We start from the raw sequence: 15856 nt of genomic DNA on the forward strand, positions 1-15856 counted from the left end.
CTCTTCTAAATTTTAATTTCTAAGTACAGGTATAGCTACATCCACCAAGTTTGAATACGTGATATTTTAATTGTTGAATGATTCTAACTAGAGAGTAATTTCCATTTTTACTTTCTTTTTAATCTATCATTTATCTAGGAGTGCTATCTCAAGTCTCCAAACATACAGGATTTTTAAAAGTGTATTTTTATTGTTGACTTATAATTTATTTGCACTCTATTGGAAGATGTGGTCTGCATAATATTGATTCTTTGGAATTTAAGTCTTTTGTTACCTAGGACATGGTCAATTTTTATGTGATTTGAAAAGAAAGTAAATTCTTTGTTTATCATGTACAGGGTTCTATATGTATTTATTAGGTCAAGCCTATTAATTGTGAGGGTCAGATCTACTATACACAGCAGTCTCCCCTTATCTGCAGGGGTTCTGTTCCAAGACCCCCAGTGGATGCCTGAAGCCTCATATAGTACCAAATACTACATATACTGTTTTCTCCTATACATGCATACCTATGATAAAGTTTAATTTATAAATTAGGCACAGTAAGAGATTAACAACAATAACTAATAATAAAATAGAACAATTATAACAATATACTGTAATGAAATTTATCATAGATCTTAGTAACCTCAGCATTCGATTCTTTTCTTTCCTTAAGTCAAGAACATTCACATTTTCGCTTAAAAGGAAGCACTTTATAGCTTCTCTTTGGCATATCTGAATTACCAGCATCACTACTCTTGCACTTTGGGGTTGTTATTAAATAAAATTAGAGTTACTTGAACACAAGCACTGTGATACTGAGATCGTAAGTCTGATAACCGAGGCGGCTAGTGGGTGGGTAGTGTATACAGCGCGGATACGCTGGACAAAGGGACGATTCATGTCCCAGGAGGGATGGCGTGAGATCTCGTCACGCTACTCAGAAGGGCACGAAATTTAAAACTTATGAATCGTTTATTTCTGGAATTTTCCATTTAATATTTTTGGATCATGGTTGACCACGGGTAACTGAAACCACGGAAAGCAAAGGTAAGGAGAAGGGGGGATTACTGTGCTTGCTACTTTTTTTGTTCACTTGATCTATAAATCATCGAGATAGGCGTGTTACAATATCTCAAGTTACCACAAATTTAGTGGCTTAAAGCAACACAAATTTATTATCTTATAGTTCTGGAGGTCAAAGTCTAAAATGTGTGTGCTGCATTCCTTTTGGAGGTTCTAGGGTGAATCCATTTCCTTACCTTTTCCACCTTCCAGAGGTTGCCCTCATTCCTTCCCTCCTAGCCCCTTGTCCTGTCTTCAAAGCCAGCAGTGTTGCGTCTTCTCTCCTCTGACCTCTGCTCCATCCTCACATCTTCTCTCTCTGACTCTGATCCTCCTGTCTCCCTCTTATATGGATCCTGATGATTACAATGGGCCCACCAGATAATCCAGAATAATCTCTCATCTTGAGATCCTTAACTTAGTCACATCAGCAAAGTCCCTTTTAACCTGTAAGGTAACGTATTTACAGGTTCTGAGGATTAGGATGTGGAATCTTTGGGGAGGCCGTTGTTCAGTCTACCGCATTATATAAGTCTAGGCTATTAGTATTATTATACTATTTCACACCTCATCTCTGGATCACTTATCTTTGTGCTGAAGTACATCCTTAGTTGTTCTGTTCATGAGGGTGTATGGATGATAATCTCAGTCTTTCTACATATTGAATGATACTGTAACTTAATCTAAAATTCTGGATGGGCAGTTTTCATTTTTTCCAACATTTTGAAGATATTAATCTCTTGTTTTTCTGGCATCTGTTGTCTAACAATCCTGTAAACCAATAAACCTTTGGCCTTTTTTTTGACAGAGTGAGTAGGCTTCTCAGATGCATCAGATTGTATTAACTATAATCCGTTTTCCCTACACCCTGTTAACATTGATCCTTACATGGACCTTTTAAAACTAATAAATTATATGCTCAAATAATAAAGTTAACACCTGCAAATCCACCACATAAGATAAGAATTAGAATATTAACAAATAATTTTTATCTATGAACCCCTCCCTTATTTCATCTCCTTGCCTCCCATCTTTCCTCCTGAATTTTGTGTTTATTATCTTGCCACATTAAAAAAATTTATCACACATATGTGTGTGATAAAAATATATACACAATATATTTTCACAATATATTTTTTAGCTTAATTGTTTTTGAAGTCTACAAAAAAGAATAATATTCTAAATGAGTTTTTTAATAATTCCTCTTACCTTACCCCTCAATGGTATTTTACTAAGATTAATCTTGTTGTATTTTCACTATGGTGTAATATTCTATTGTATGACTAGATCATAATTTGTTTATTCTCTTAGCGATGCGCTTTTAGTGTTGTTTCCAGCTTTTAGATATTATTCACAGTGCTACTAGGGAAGATCTTATGGGTTTCTTATGTTGCACATGTGGCAAAGTTTTTTTGTGTATGTAGGTATCTAAGAATGGAATTGCTGAGTTACAAGGTATGCTAATGTTCAGTTTTACAAGATGATGGCAAACTGTTTTCTGTAGAGGTTATACACTCCTACCAGCAATGTATAAGAGATATTGCTGATGTATATCCTCTTTGCTTGATATTGTCAAACTTAACTTTGCCAGTTGCATTATAGAATAGTTAACTTGTGATCTTAATTTGCATGGTCCTGGTTACTAATGACATTGAACATCTCTTCTTATGTTTATTTCTTCCTCTGTGAGATGCCCATACATGTCATTTGTCTATCCTTGTAATTGTTTTTGTCCTTTTCTTATGGATTTACTCTACGGAGTTCTTTTTATGTTCTGGAGACTAATCCTTTGTGACATATATATTAAAGTTATTTCAGTTATCTATTCAGTTATCTGTTACTGTACAAACCACTCTAAAATTTAGTGGCTTAAAATCAAGGATGATTTATTGTTTCTCTTGACTCCAGGCTGAGCTGGGCGTTTTTGCTGCTCCGTGTGGCACTGGGTCAATCATTTGACTACAGTCATTTGACAGCTGGGCTGGGCGTGAAGGTGCAAAAAGTCTTCACTCGTGTCTGGTGCTTCGGAGCTTCTCCGTGTGGCTGACTTGCAGCATGCTTGTCCCAGGGCGGTTCTTGCACAGTTGTTAGCTTCAGGAGGGAAGGTGGAAGCTGGCAGGCCTCTTAAGGGGTAGGCCTGGAACTGCCGTGAAGTTGATTTAACAGCATTGTGTTGGTCAAAGGAAATCACTAAGATCAGCCCAGATTCAAGAGGAGGGGAAATAGACTCCACTTTGTGATGAGTGGAGAGGCATGCATGTACAAGGAGGGAAGGAATTAATGGTGGTCATCTTTGAGAACTATGTCTCATATATGTTTTGCAAATATCACCTCCCAGCATATAGCTTGTCCTTTTACTCTCTTTAAAGTGGGGTTTGCTAAACAAATTCTTAATTTGAACACAGTTCAGTTTTTAGACTTTTATATTGTGCTCTTATTTATAAATCTTTCCTTACCCCAAGATCAGAAAAATATTCAAATATATTTTAAAGTTTTTCTTTTCATATTTAAGTACTTAATTACTCTGGAGTTAAAAAAATATTTTTTGTTTTGTTTGTATATTTGGTATAAGTCAGGAAATATATTCAATTGCATTTTTTCCCATGTGGCCTTTTTTTTCCAGATCAATTTTTCCCACTCATTCGACATGTCACCTGTCATATATCACAATGCCATCTACATTTGGCACTGTTTCTGTGATTTCTGTTAGGTTATTTGTAAATTTGCCTATTCATGTGTCAGTACTATGCTGCCTTAATTGCTAAAGCTTTACTATTAGTTCTGCTATCACTCCCTCCTTCATGTTATTCATTTTTTCAGAAGTGTCTTCGTGATTCTTCTATATAAATTGTTTTTTGTGGTAAGAATGTTTAATTTCTACTCTCTTAGCAAATTTCAATTATATGATACAGTGTTATCAACTATAGTCACCATGTTATGCATTAGATCCTCAGATCTTATTCATCTTATAGCTGAAAGTTTGTACCCTTTACCAACGTCTCCCTATTTCCCCCACCCCCAGCCCCTGGCAACTACTTTTCTACTTTCTGTTTCTATGTGTTTGACTTTTTTTTTTTCCTCCAGATTCCACATATAAATGGTACTATGTAGTATTTGTCCTTCTCTGTCTGGTTTGTTTCACTTAGCATAATGCCCTCAAGGTCCATCCATATTATCACAAATGGAAAGATTTCCTTTTTTCTAAAGGCTGAATAATATTACATTGTATATATACCACATCTTTATCCATTCATCTGTTAATGGACATTTAAGTTGTTTCTGTATCTTGGCTATTGAGAATAATGCTGCAATGAACATGGGAGTCGAAATATCTCTTTGAGATCCTGTTTTCATTTCCTTTGGATGTATATCCAGAAGTGAGATTGCTAGATCATATGGTAGTTGTATTTTTAATTTGATGAGGAGCCTCCATACTGTTTCCCATAGTGGTTGCACCAATTTACATTCTCACCAACAGTGCACAAGTGTTGCCTTTTCTCTGCATCCTTGCCAACACTTGTTATTTCTTGTCTTTTTGATGATGGCCATTCTAACAGGTGTAAGGTGATATCTCAGTGTGGTTTTGATTTGCATTTCCCTGATGATTAGTGGTGTTGAGCACCTTTTCATGTATCTGTTGGCCATTTATATATTTTCTTTGGAAAAATGTCTATACAGTTCCTCTGCCCATTTTTAAATCGGATTGTTTGGTTTTTTGCTATTGAGGTGTGTGAGTTCTTTACATATTTTGGATATTAATCCCTTATTAGATAGATGATTTAGAAATATTTTCTCCTATTCCATAGGTTGCCTTTTCATTTTGTTGATGGTTTCCTTCGCCGTGTGGAAGCTTTTTAGTTCCATGTAGTCTCACTTGTTTATTTTTGCTTTTGTTGCCTTTGCTTTTGATGTCAAATCCAAAAAATCATTGCCAAGACCAATGTCAAGAAGGTTACTCCCTATGTTTTCTTCTATGAGTTTTATGGTTTCAGGTCTTAAATTTAAGTCTTTAATACATTTTGAGTTAATATCTGTGAGTGGTTAATATAATTCTACATCCATTTCCAATGTGGGGGGCAGGGGTTCCCTCATACCACCAAGCAATGCTCAGACATCAGCTGAGTGTCCTACGGTTCAACTCAGTTCTGATACTATCTATCTGGAGATCGTGGCAGATCTCACAGGTTAAGGGCTCAGTCCTACAAGACTACCCCCACCCCGACACACACCCCCACTTCAGATGCCAGTCGAAAACCCAGTTTATCACCTGTGCTTCTTACTGACCGTCTGTAGATAGGTGGCTCCAGTGACCCCCTCCTTGGGTTCCGTTTGTTGGAACAGCTCACAGAACTCAGAGAAACATTTTACTTACTAGATTACTGGTTTATTGTAAAAGGATATATCTCAGGAACAGACAGATGGAAGAGATGCATAGGCCAAGGTATGGGGAAACGGTACAGAGCTTCCATGCCATCTCTGAGCCTGCCACTCTCTCCGAATCTCCACGTGTTCATCAAATTGAAGCTCTCCGAATCCCATCCTTTTAAGTTTTTATGGAGGCTTCATTACATAGGCATGATTGATTAAATCATTGGCCATTGGCGATTGATTCAACCTCCAGCCCCTCTCCCATCCCTGGAGGTCAAGGGGGTGGGGCTGAAAGTTCCAACCCTCTAATCATATGGTTGGTTCTACTGGCAACCAGCCTCCATCCTTAGGTGAGGTCCAAAAGTCACCTTATTAACATAGCAAAAGACAATTTTATGGCTCTACTCACTTAGGAAATTCCAAGAGTTTTAGGAGCTTTGTGCCAGAAACGAGGATGAAGACCACATATATATTTCTTATTATAAATCATAATGTCACCACACAAAATTGGGGTTCTCTGCCGGATGAGCATAAACAAGCCAATTAATTATGGCACCAGCCTTTGAGGGGAGAAATCAGCTTTTGTTCTGCAAGATCAATCTGCAGGGAGACAGGAGCATGTGCCCTCAGATATGTCTCCCCAATTCAGGATTTGGGGCAAAATTTAAGAGGTTAGGGAGAACAGGTTGGCATGTGGAAACCCTGGTGGGACAGGTTTTGATTGGTGGGTTTTAGGTATTTACAGTAAGGTTTTAAACATTTATGATGAGGTTCTAAACATTTATGATGGGGTTCTAAACATTTTTGCATGAAGTGGGGAAGGAATTTTAACACTCATTCCTGAATGAGGGACCCCTTGCTTCTGATAAGAGTCCATCTTTCAAGTTCCAGTCGCCTCCTGGTCCTTGGGTTCCACAGAAGGGGGATCTTTGGTTCCTAGGTCATTTCAGGTCATGATTTCTTCTTTTGTACATGCCCTGGCTACGTGACTTTGCAGTTTTTCTGAAAGACAGTCCTTAATCACTGTGTTAGTAAGAGATGGGGTCTGTTCGAACTGGATCTAAATGGGCCCGTGGTTACAACAATATCACAGTGGTGTAAGTCTAATTTCATTCTTTATATGTGGCTGTCCAGTCTTCCCACCACGACTATTGAAGAGACTGTCCTTTCACCGTTGTATATTCTTGTCTCCTTTGTCATAAATTAATTGACCATATATGCGTGGGCTTATTTCTGGGCTCTGTGTTCTGTTCCATTAGTCTGTGTATTTTTTTTTATGTCAATACCATACTGTTTCAACTACCATAGCTTTGTAATATAGTTTGAAATCAGGAAGTGTGACATTTCCAGCTTTATTCTTTTTTCTCTAGCTTGCTTTGGTTATTCGAGATCTTGTATGGTTCCATACAAATTTTAGGATTATTCTACTTCTGTGAAAAATGCCATTGGAATTTTGGTAGGGATAGCATTGAATCTGTAGATAGTTTTGTGTAGTACGGACATTTTAATGATATTAATTCTTCCAATCCATGAGCACAGGATATCTTTCCATTTATTTGTGTCTTCTTCAATTTCTTTCATCAGTATCATAGTTTTCAGTGTACAGATCTTTCACCTCATTGGTTAAATTTACTCCTAAATATTTTATTCTTTTTGATGCATTTGTAAATGGGATTGTTTCTTAATTTCTCTTTCTGATAATTCATTATTAGTGTCTAGAAATGCAGCTGATTTTTGTATATTGCTTTTGTATCCTGCAACTTTACTGAATTATTTTGTTAGCTGTAACGGTTTTTTTGGTGGAGTCTTTAGGATTTTCCATATATAAGATCACATCATCTACCAACAGTTAATTTTGCCTCTTATTTTTTTAAATTTGACTGCCTTTTATTACCTTTTCTTGCCTAATTGCTTTGGCTAGTACTTCCAGTATTATGTTGAATAGAAGTGGTGAGAATGCACCCTTTTCTTATTCCTGATCTTAGAGGAAAAGCTTTTACCTTTTCACCATTGATTATGAAGTTACCTTTTTGCTTGTCATATATGGCCTTTTTTATGTTGAGGTACATTCCTTCCATATCTAAATTAGTGAGAGTTTTTATCATAAAAGGATACTGAATTTTGTCAAATACTTTTTCTGTATATATTGAAATGACCATATACTTTTTATCCTTCTTTTGTTAATGTGTTGTATCACATTTATTGATTTGTGAACATTGTATCCTCTTTGCATCCCAGGGATAAATCCCACTTGATCATGGTGTATGATCCTTTTATTGTGCTTTTAATTTGGTTTGCTAGTTTTTTTGCTTGAGGATTGTTGCTGCTGTATTCCTCAGGGATATGGCCTGTAATTTTATTTTCTTGTAGTGTCCTTATCTGGTTTTGGGATATTTTATGAGGATTTTATGGCCTCATAAAATGACCCTGGAAGTCTTCCCTCCTCTTTTATTTTTTTGGAAGAGTTTGAGAAGGATTGGCAAACTAGTTCTTCTTTAAATGTTTGATAGAATTCACCAGTGAAGCCATCTGCTATTGGGCTTTATTTGTTGAGAGGTTTTAGATTAGTGCTTCAATCTCCTTACCTGTTATTGGTCTGTTCAGATTTTCTGTTTCTTCCTGATTCAGTCTTGGTAGGTCGTATGTTTCTAAGAATACGTCCATTTCCAATTTGTTGGATTATCCAATTTTTTTGGCATATAGTTGTTCTTAATAGTCTCATATGATCCTTTGTATTTCTGTGGTATCAGTTGTAATGCCTCCTCTTTCATTTTTTATTTTATTAATTTGAGTCCTCTTCTCTCTTTTTCTTAGTTAGTTTACCTAAAGATTTGTCAATTGTTTATCTTTTCAAAATCTAGCTCTTAGTTTGTGATCTTTTCTATCATAGATATCTATACTATGATCTATTTTTCTAGTCTCTATTTCATTTACCTCTGCTCTGCTCTTATTTATTAGCTTCTGCTAACTTTGGGCTTAGTTTGTTCTTCTTTTTCTAGTTCCTTGAGGTATAAAATTAGATTGTTTATTTAAGGTCTTTCTTTTTTTCTTAATGTTGACATTTATTGCTATAAACTTTCCTCTTAGAAATGCTTTTGCAGCATCTCGTAGAGTTTAGTATGCTGTTTTTCCAGTTTTTTGTTTGTTCCAAGATATTTTTTATTTTCCTATTGATTTCTTCCTTGACCCATTGGTTGTCCAGGAATGTGTTAATTTCTACATATTTGTGAACTTTTCAGGTTTCCTCCTGTTTTTGATTTCTACTTTCATACCATTATGTTTGGAAAACATACTTGATATGATTTCAGTCTTCTTGAATTTCTTAATACTTATTTTCTGACCTAACATATGATCGATCTGAGAGAATGTTCTGCATGTGCATTAGAAGAATGTGTATTCTGCTGCTGTTTGGTGGTATTTCTGCATATGTCTGTTATGTCCATTTAGTCTAAAGTGTGGTTCAAGTCAAATATTTCTTTGTTGATTTTCTGTCTGTATGATCTTTCTGTGTTAAATGTGGAATATTGAAGGTCTCTAGTATTGCATTGCTGTGTATTTCTGCCTTCAGATCTGTTAATATTTCCTTAATATACTTAGGTGCCCTGATGTTGAGTGTGTATATATTTACAATAGTTATATCTTCTTGATAAATTGACCCTTATATCATTGTGTAATGATCTTCTTTGTCTCTTGTTACAGTTTTTGACTTTAAGTCTATTTTGTCTAATGTAAGTATAACTACCCCTAGTCTTTTTTGGTTACTGTTTGCATAGAATATCTTCTCCCATCCCTTTTCTGTCAGCCTGTATGTGTCTGTAAAGCTGAAATGAATCTCTTGTAGGCAGCATATAGTTGAGACATGTGTTTGGATTTTTTTAATCCAATCAGTTACTCTGTGTCTTTTGATTGGAGAATTTAGTGCATTTACATTTAAAGTAATTATTTATAGGTAAAGACTTACTATCGCTATCTTGTTAACTGTTTTCTGGCTGTTTTGTTGTTCCTTTGTTTCTTTCTATCTCCTTTGCTGTCTTCCTTTGTGATTTGAGGATTTTCCTCAGTGGTGTGCTTTTATTTCTTGCTTTTATCTTTTATGGATCTACTGTAGGTTTTTGCTTTGTGGTTACCAAGAGCCTTAGGTAAAGCATTTTATCATTATAATAGTTTGTTTTAAGCTAAAAACAACTTAACTTCAATTACACACAAAAACTCTACTGTTTTACTTCCCCCTCCCATATTTTATGGTTTTGATGTTACAAGTTACATCTTTTTATATGTATCCATTGACAAATTATTGTAACATAGTTAATTTTAATAATTTTGTCTTTTAACCATTATACTAGAGTTAAATGATTTACACATCACCATTACAGTATTAGATTATGCTGAATTGGTCTATATTCTTATCTTTACCAGTGAGTTTTATAAATTCATATGTTTTCATATTATTAATTAGCATCCTTTCATTTCAGCTTGAAGAGTTCCCTTTAGCATTTCTTGTAAGGAAGATCTAGTGTAGATGAACTCCTCCAGCTTTTGTTTGTCTGGGAAAGCCTTTGTCTCTCCTTCATTCTAAAGGACAGCTTTTCTTGATAAAGTATTCTTTGTGAGCAGTTTTTTGCTTTCACTACTTTGACTATATCATCCCACTCTCTCGCGGCCCATAAGATTTCTGCTGAGAAAACCCCTGACAGCCTGATTGGAGTTCCCTTGTCTGAGATGAATTTCTTTTCCTGCTGCTTTCAAAATTCCATCTTTGTCTTGGATTTTTGATGGTTTTAATACAGTATGTCTCAGTGAAGTCCTCTTTGTGTTGAATCTGGGAACCTATGAGCTTCATGCACCTGGATGATCTTATCTCTCGCCAGATACAGGAAATTTTCAGCCATTTTTTTTTTAAGTAAGTTTCCTGCTTCTTTCTCTCTCCCCCTTCTGGGACTCCTATGTGCTAATATTGTTTTGCTTGATGGTATCCCATAATTCACATAGGCTTTCTTGACACTTTTTCGTTCTTCATCATTTTTCCCCTCTGATTGCATAATTTCAAATGACCTGTCTTCTAGTTCACAGATTCTTTCTTCAGCCTGATCGATCTGCTGTTGACGCTGCCATTGCATTATCTTTCCATTCATTGTATTCTTCAACTCTGGAATTTCTGTTTGTTCTTTTTTATGATTTCTATTTCTCTTTTGACCTTCTTATTTTGTTCTTGTTTTGTTTTACTGGTTTCATTTAATTGTCTATCTGAGTTCTCTTATTGCTTGCTGAGCTGCCTTAAAACAATAATTTTGAGTTCTTCTTCCAGCAATTCATAGATCTCCATTTCTTTGGGGTCTGTTACTGGAAAATTGTTGTGTTGTGTTCTTGTGGTGGTGTCACATTTCCTTGATTTTTCGTGTTTCTTGTGGTAGTCTTGTGTTGATGTCTGTGCATTTGATGGAGCAGCCACCTCTTCCAGAGGTTATGGACTGGTTTTGGTGGGGAAAGACCACCTCTGGGTGGGTGTGAGGGTGCTGGCTGTGTGAATGTAGCAGTTCTGGCTCCAGGGAAGGCCCCATACCATAGTCTCCTTGTAGCTCCATCACTGAGGTCAGTGTTGGCATAGATCCCAGGGGTTCTTAGCGGCCAAGGCAGTGCGGGTTTGCAGTGGTGGTGAGGACCATTGGGGTCTTTGGTGATGAAGTCTGCTGGAGACCTCCTGATCTTTTTTTCTCCCATGGGGGATGTCATGGCTAAGGGCATCCCTCTTGACACAGGATCTGGCTCTTGGATGCTCTTGTAGTGGTGGTGGCACTGGTGTCTGATGTGTGGGCAGTTTTGGAATAACAGAAGCTCTGGGGTCTGAGTAGCTAGTTAGCCCACAGCAGTGGTGGCTCTGGTGCCTGAGATGCAGATGCTTTCAGAGCAGCCATGGAGCTGGGGTTAGGAGTGTGGTCACATGCAAGCAGCTGCAGAGACAGGGTCTGAAAGGTGGGCAAATGTGGAGCAGCTGGTGCTCTGGGATCAAGGGCATGTGAAAGGCTAGAGGGTGGCAGCATTGGTCCTCGGGCAGTGCAGCAGCAGTTCCTTCTGGAAGGAAGGGTGCAGCAGTGTCTCCCTCTCTGGGGGTTCCATGGCAGCAATGGCTGTCAATGGCTAATGCTGCAGATGTCCTTTGCAGAACAGGCTGCTGGGGTCTATACCAACAAACACTACCAGATCCTCCACTGTGAGAGCTGTGGGGAGTCCACAGCTGTTGCAGGGGCTGCTGAGATTCTCTGCAGCAAATGTAGTCAGGGTCCTCTGCAGAGCATCCCACTGGGGACTGTGATGGCACCTGCTACATGACTGATACTGATAGCCCACCCTCTTATACTTTGTTCTTAGCCATCTCCAGATGTCTCAGCTAGGCCAGTCTCCCCAGGGATTTTTTTGTATGTGTGTAGTTATTCTCTTTTTTTTCCTCCTGTGTGTTGCTGTAGGTTCTTAATACTCTTGAGCCCTCCCAGGTCTATTTTCATTCGTGGATAGCTGTCTATTTGTTGTTTCTTGTGGGTGGCAAAGGCTGGTATTTTCTACTCTGCCATTTTGCTGACGTCCAGAGGCCTGCTCTAATCTTTATTATTTCCTTCTTTCTACTTTCTTTGGATTTATAAAGTTTTGTGTTTCCTAACTTTTTAATTGAGATGTTTAATTTAGATAATAAGTCTTTCTTCTATTCTAGTATAAACATTTAAGGCTTTACATTTACCTCTATGTACCTCTTTAGATGCATCTCACAAGATTTAATTTTTTCTTTTCTTTTTCTTTTTTTTTTTTTTTTGCTGAGGAAGATTAGCCCTGAGCTAACATCCATTCCACTCTTCATTTTTGTGTGTGGGGGGGACAGTAATTATTAATACATTTATATTTATTTCTGCCACTTTATTTTGTGGTTACAGTAGAAATTTTAAGATGTACACTTAATTTACCAAAAAGTGTAAATTAAATCAATTTTAATTTTCTTCCAGAAAATACACGGATCTTAAAACAATTTAATTTTGATCATCCCCTCCTGACCTCTATACTATTATTGTTGTGTATTTTAGTTCTATCTCACTTTTAATCCCAAAAGAAATAATTACTATTTTGCACAATGTTTGTTTAGATTTATCCACATATTCATTACTTCTTTTGCTGGTAATTATTTCTTGCATCTTAGAGTTCTCATCCTGGGATCATATTCCTTCCTTTTGAAGCCCTTTAGAATACTTTTTATGAGTGTTGTTGATTTTTATTTGCCTGAAAATGTCTTTATTTTGCCTTCATTTTTTTTTTGAGGCAGATTGGCCCTGTGCTAACATCTGTTGCCATCTTCCTCTTTTTCTTTTTTCTCCCCAAAGCCCCAGTACATAGTTGTGTATCACAGTTGTAGAGTTGTAGCTCTTCTATGTGGGACGCTAACTCACTATGGCTTGATGAGCACTGAGTAGGTCTGCACCCAGGATCTGAACCAGAGTACCCTGGGCCGCCAAAGCAGAGCATGCAAACTTAACCGCTATGCCACCAGGCCAGACCACTTGCCTTCATTTTTGAAACATATTTTTGCCAGGTATAGAATTCTAAGTTGGTGGTTATTTTCCATAGCACATTGGAGATATTATACCATTGTTTTCAATTTAGATTTTTTTTTTTTTTTTTTTTTTTGCTCAAGAAGTCCATTCTTAGCCTCATTGTTTTCCATTTTAAGAAATCTATCTCTGGCTACTGTTGTGAACTTCTCTTTATTTTTGGCACTCTGCAGGTTCACTATATTGGAGAGATGTATGTGTATATGTGTGTACACTTGCCCGTGTATACTTATATATATATGTTCATCCTGCTTAGAATTTGTTGGAGTCTATGAAACTACAGATTGGTGTCTGGAAAACTCTCAGTTGTTATATTTCTCATTTTCTCTCTTATTCCAGACTCCTGGTTTGTTTTATGTCAGATTTATCATTCTGTCCTCTATACTAGTTAACTTGTCTTTCATTTTTTCCACCTCTGTTCCTTTTTTTCTTGATAATGTATTCAGATCTACCTGAATAAAAATTAGGATAATGTTTGGGAAAGGAGGGAATGAGTGCTGCATAGGCAACCTACTAAAGTCAACCATAGCTATACTTGATTTCAACTTTTTTTTGATGTTTTAAATCCCTCTTTTGTGTAAACATGTAGTTATGTTTCACTTCGGATACTTTGGAAGGTTCATGCATTATTTTAGTAGTTCTAGACTTATAACAACACATTATATTTCAACCTTTATTTTGCAATCTATGCATTTTTAGATAACATCTATGGACTCCACATTGCGAAATGAAGAAATTAGAACCCAATTCATGCATTTACATTTTATCTGATGCCTCGTACTCCCAAATTTTCATTGTTTATATTATATTTAGTTCTTTTTATGGGTCCCTTTATACTTTTTAATAATATAGTTAAATTTCTGTTATTTTATTTACCAGCTTTAAATAGTGTCTGCTGACCTCTGTATCTGAAAGATGAGGAAATCATAGCACTTATGCTCCCTACATTCCATTTACCTTCTCTTCTCTCCATCTTGATATGTTTTAGTACTTATGCTATTATTTCTATACTATCAAGGTTCTGTTCTGTAATCATAAGTCTCATAGTTGTTTTGATTTAATTCTGTATTTAAATGACTTTAATGCTCTTACTATTATTTTCTTTATTACCATGTTTTTTGTCTTCTTCTCTGTATTAATGGGATTTATTATTGTGTACTTTTTACAGGAAGGGCTCATGGGTGATATCTTTCCTGAACTTTGCATGTTTGAAATGTTTGTTATCTTCATACTTACATGAAAACTCGGCTCTATATAAAATTCTTAAGCCACTCTTTTTTCTCTGAGGAAATGTTCTGGCATTTGAATGTTGCTGTGGAGAAGTGTGAGATTAGATATTTTTCACTTGCCTGATAGGAAAAAAGAATAACTTTTGATTTTTTACACTGTTTGATTAATAGTGATATTGCACAACTTTTCTTATGTCAATTGATGTTTGATGGTAATGATGGTAGCAGGAAAATATGAGCCACTCCAAAGTTAAAGCAGATTTGGCATTAACATATACTCTATTGTAGGGGCTGGCAAATGATGCGCTGTCAGTCAAATCCAGCCTGCCACCTGTTTCTTTATGGTCCACAAGCTGAGAATGGTTTTTACAAAGGAACAATCACAACCAGTTTGATGATAGGTAACACGAACTTTGAATCCCAATTAAATGACATATTATCCCTCTCAAAAGAATTCTGTTTTTCTCATTAATAGTCCTATATTAAAAAAATATATACTCAATTATTATCATATATTGAATTTCATCAATAAAACATTTGTAGAAATTTGTTTTTTCTTTTGTTATATGAATACCTATGTAACATCTTCGATTTTGCCTTCTGGCCCGTAAGCCCAAAATATTTACTCTTTGGCCTTTTTTCAGAAAAATTCTGCTGATCTCTATGCTATTGCAAGTCCAGAATGGATTTGATTCAGGCATGCTTTCGAATCTAGTGGGAATCTCCCTTATGATCTGTTTCTTCATCTTATCTCAAGGCTGGGCCCTAAAGTTGTATCCTTCAGTTTTTGGCTGCAGTGAATGATCCTTCTGTGGCCATTCCTGGTATTGGGTCCTGATTGGTTCTGGACCCTGAGTCTCATCACTAGGTAGACCATCCTACATTGATATTGTAGTTGTGAGCTTCATATCTGGTGTAGAGATTTCTATCATTTCTATTCCACTAAGAACTACTCTTGCCCCTGGCCTATTTTGGTCTGTCTTATTTGATTTGTCTGAAGCTTATTGACTTGCCAGCGAGAGCTTTTTCTATCCTACACTGATTATAGGCTGGCATCTTGGCTTAAATTCTTTAATTGGAGGATACTTCTTCCATGCAGCATATCACATCTTTATTTGGAGGCTCTCTGTATCTTGTTAGATTTTAGAAATCTTAGAAAAAGGAGACCCTCTCTTTTACATATTTCAAAACACGCTCCCTTTTGTTCTGTTCTATCTGAGGAATGCTGGGAGTATATGGATGTGGCCTTTTAGTACCTAGTGAATGGGGAAAGGAGTTCAACCGCTCATGCTACCAGTTCTGTTGACTTCCTTAAGTTCTTCTTGATAATTTTCCCTGAGGAGATGATTTTAAAACATATCATTATCTTTAGTATGGAATTTCAGGTAAGTTAAAATTATATGTACATAAACCCATCAACGTGAGAAGTAAAAAATTGTCTGAGAGAGGAAGTTAGACAATATAGAGACTGCCCTGAGAAGGATAAGTAACATAGTGAAGGGTCTAGAAATTACACTATATATAAGAAACACTTGAAGGTAATCGGGATATTAAATTAAGCTTAGTGAGATGTTGGGAAATATATATGCAGTTTTGGGTACCAATAGTCATAGCTGTGAAATC

The sequence above is a fragment of the Ceratotherium simum genome, chromosome 36 (assembly GCF_057802395.1).
Source record: "Ceratotherium simum simum isolate JZ-2026a chromosome 36, ASM5780239v1, whole genome shotgun sequence".
In the NCBI taxonomy this organism is placed as follows: Eukaryota; Metazoa; Chordata; class Mammalia; order Perissodactyla; family Rhinocerotidae; genus Ceratotherium; species Ceratotherium simum.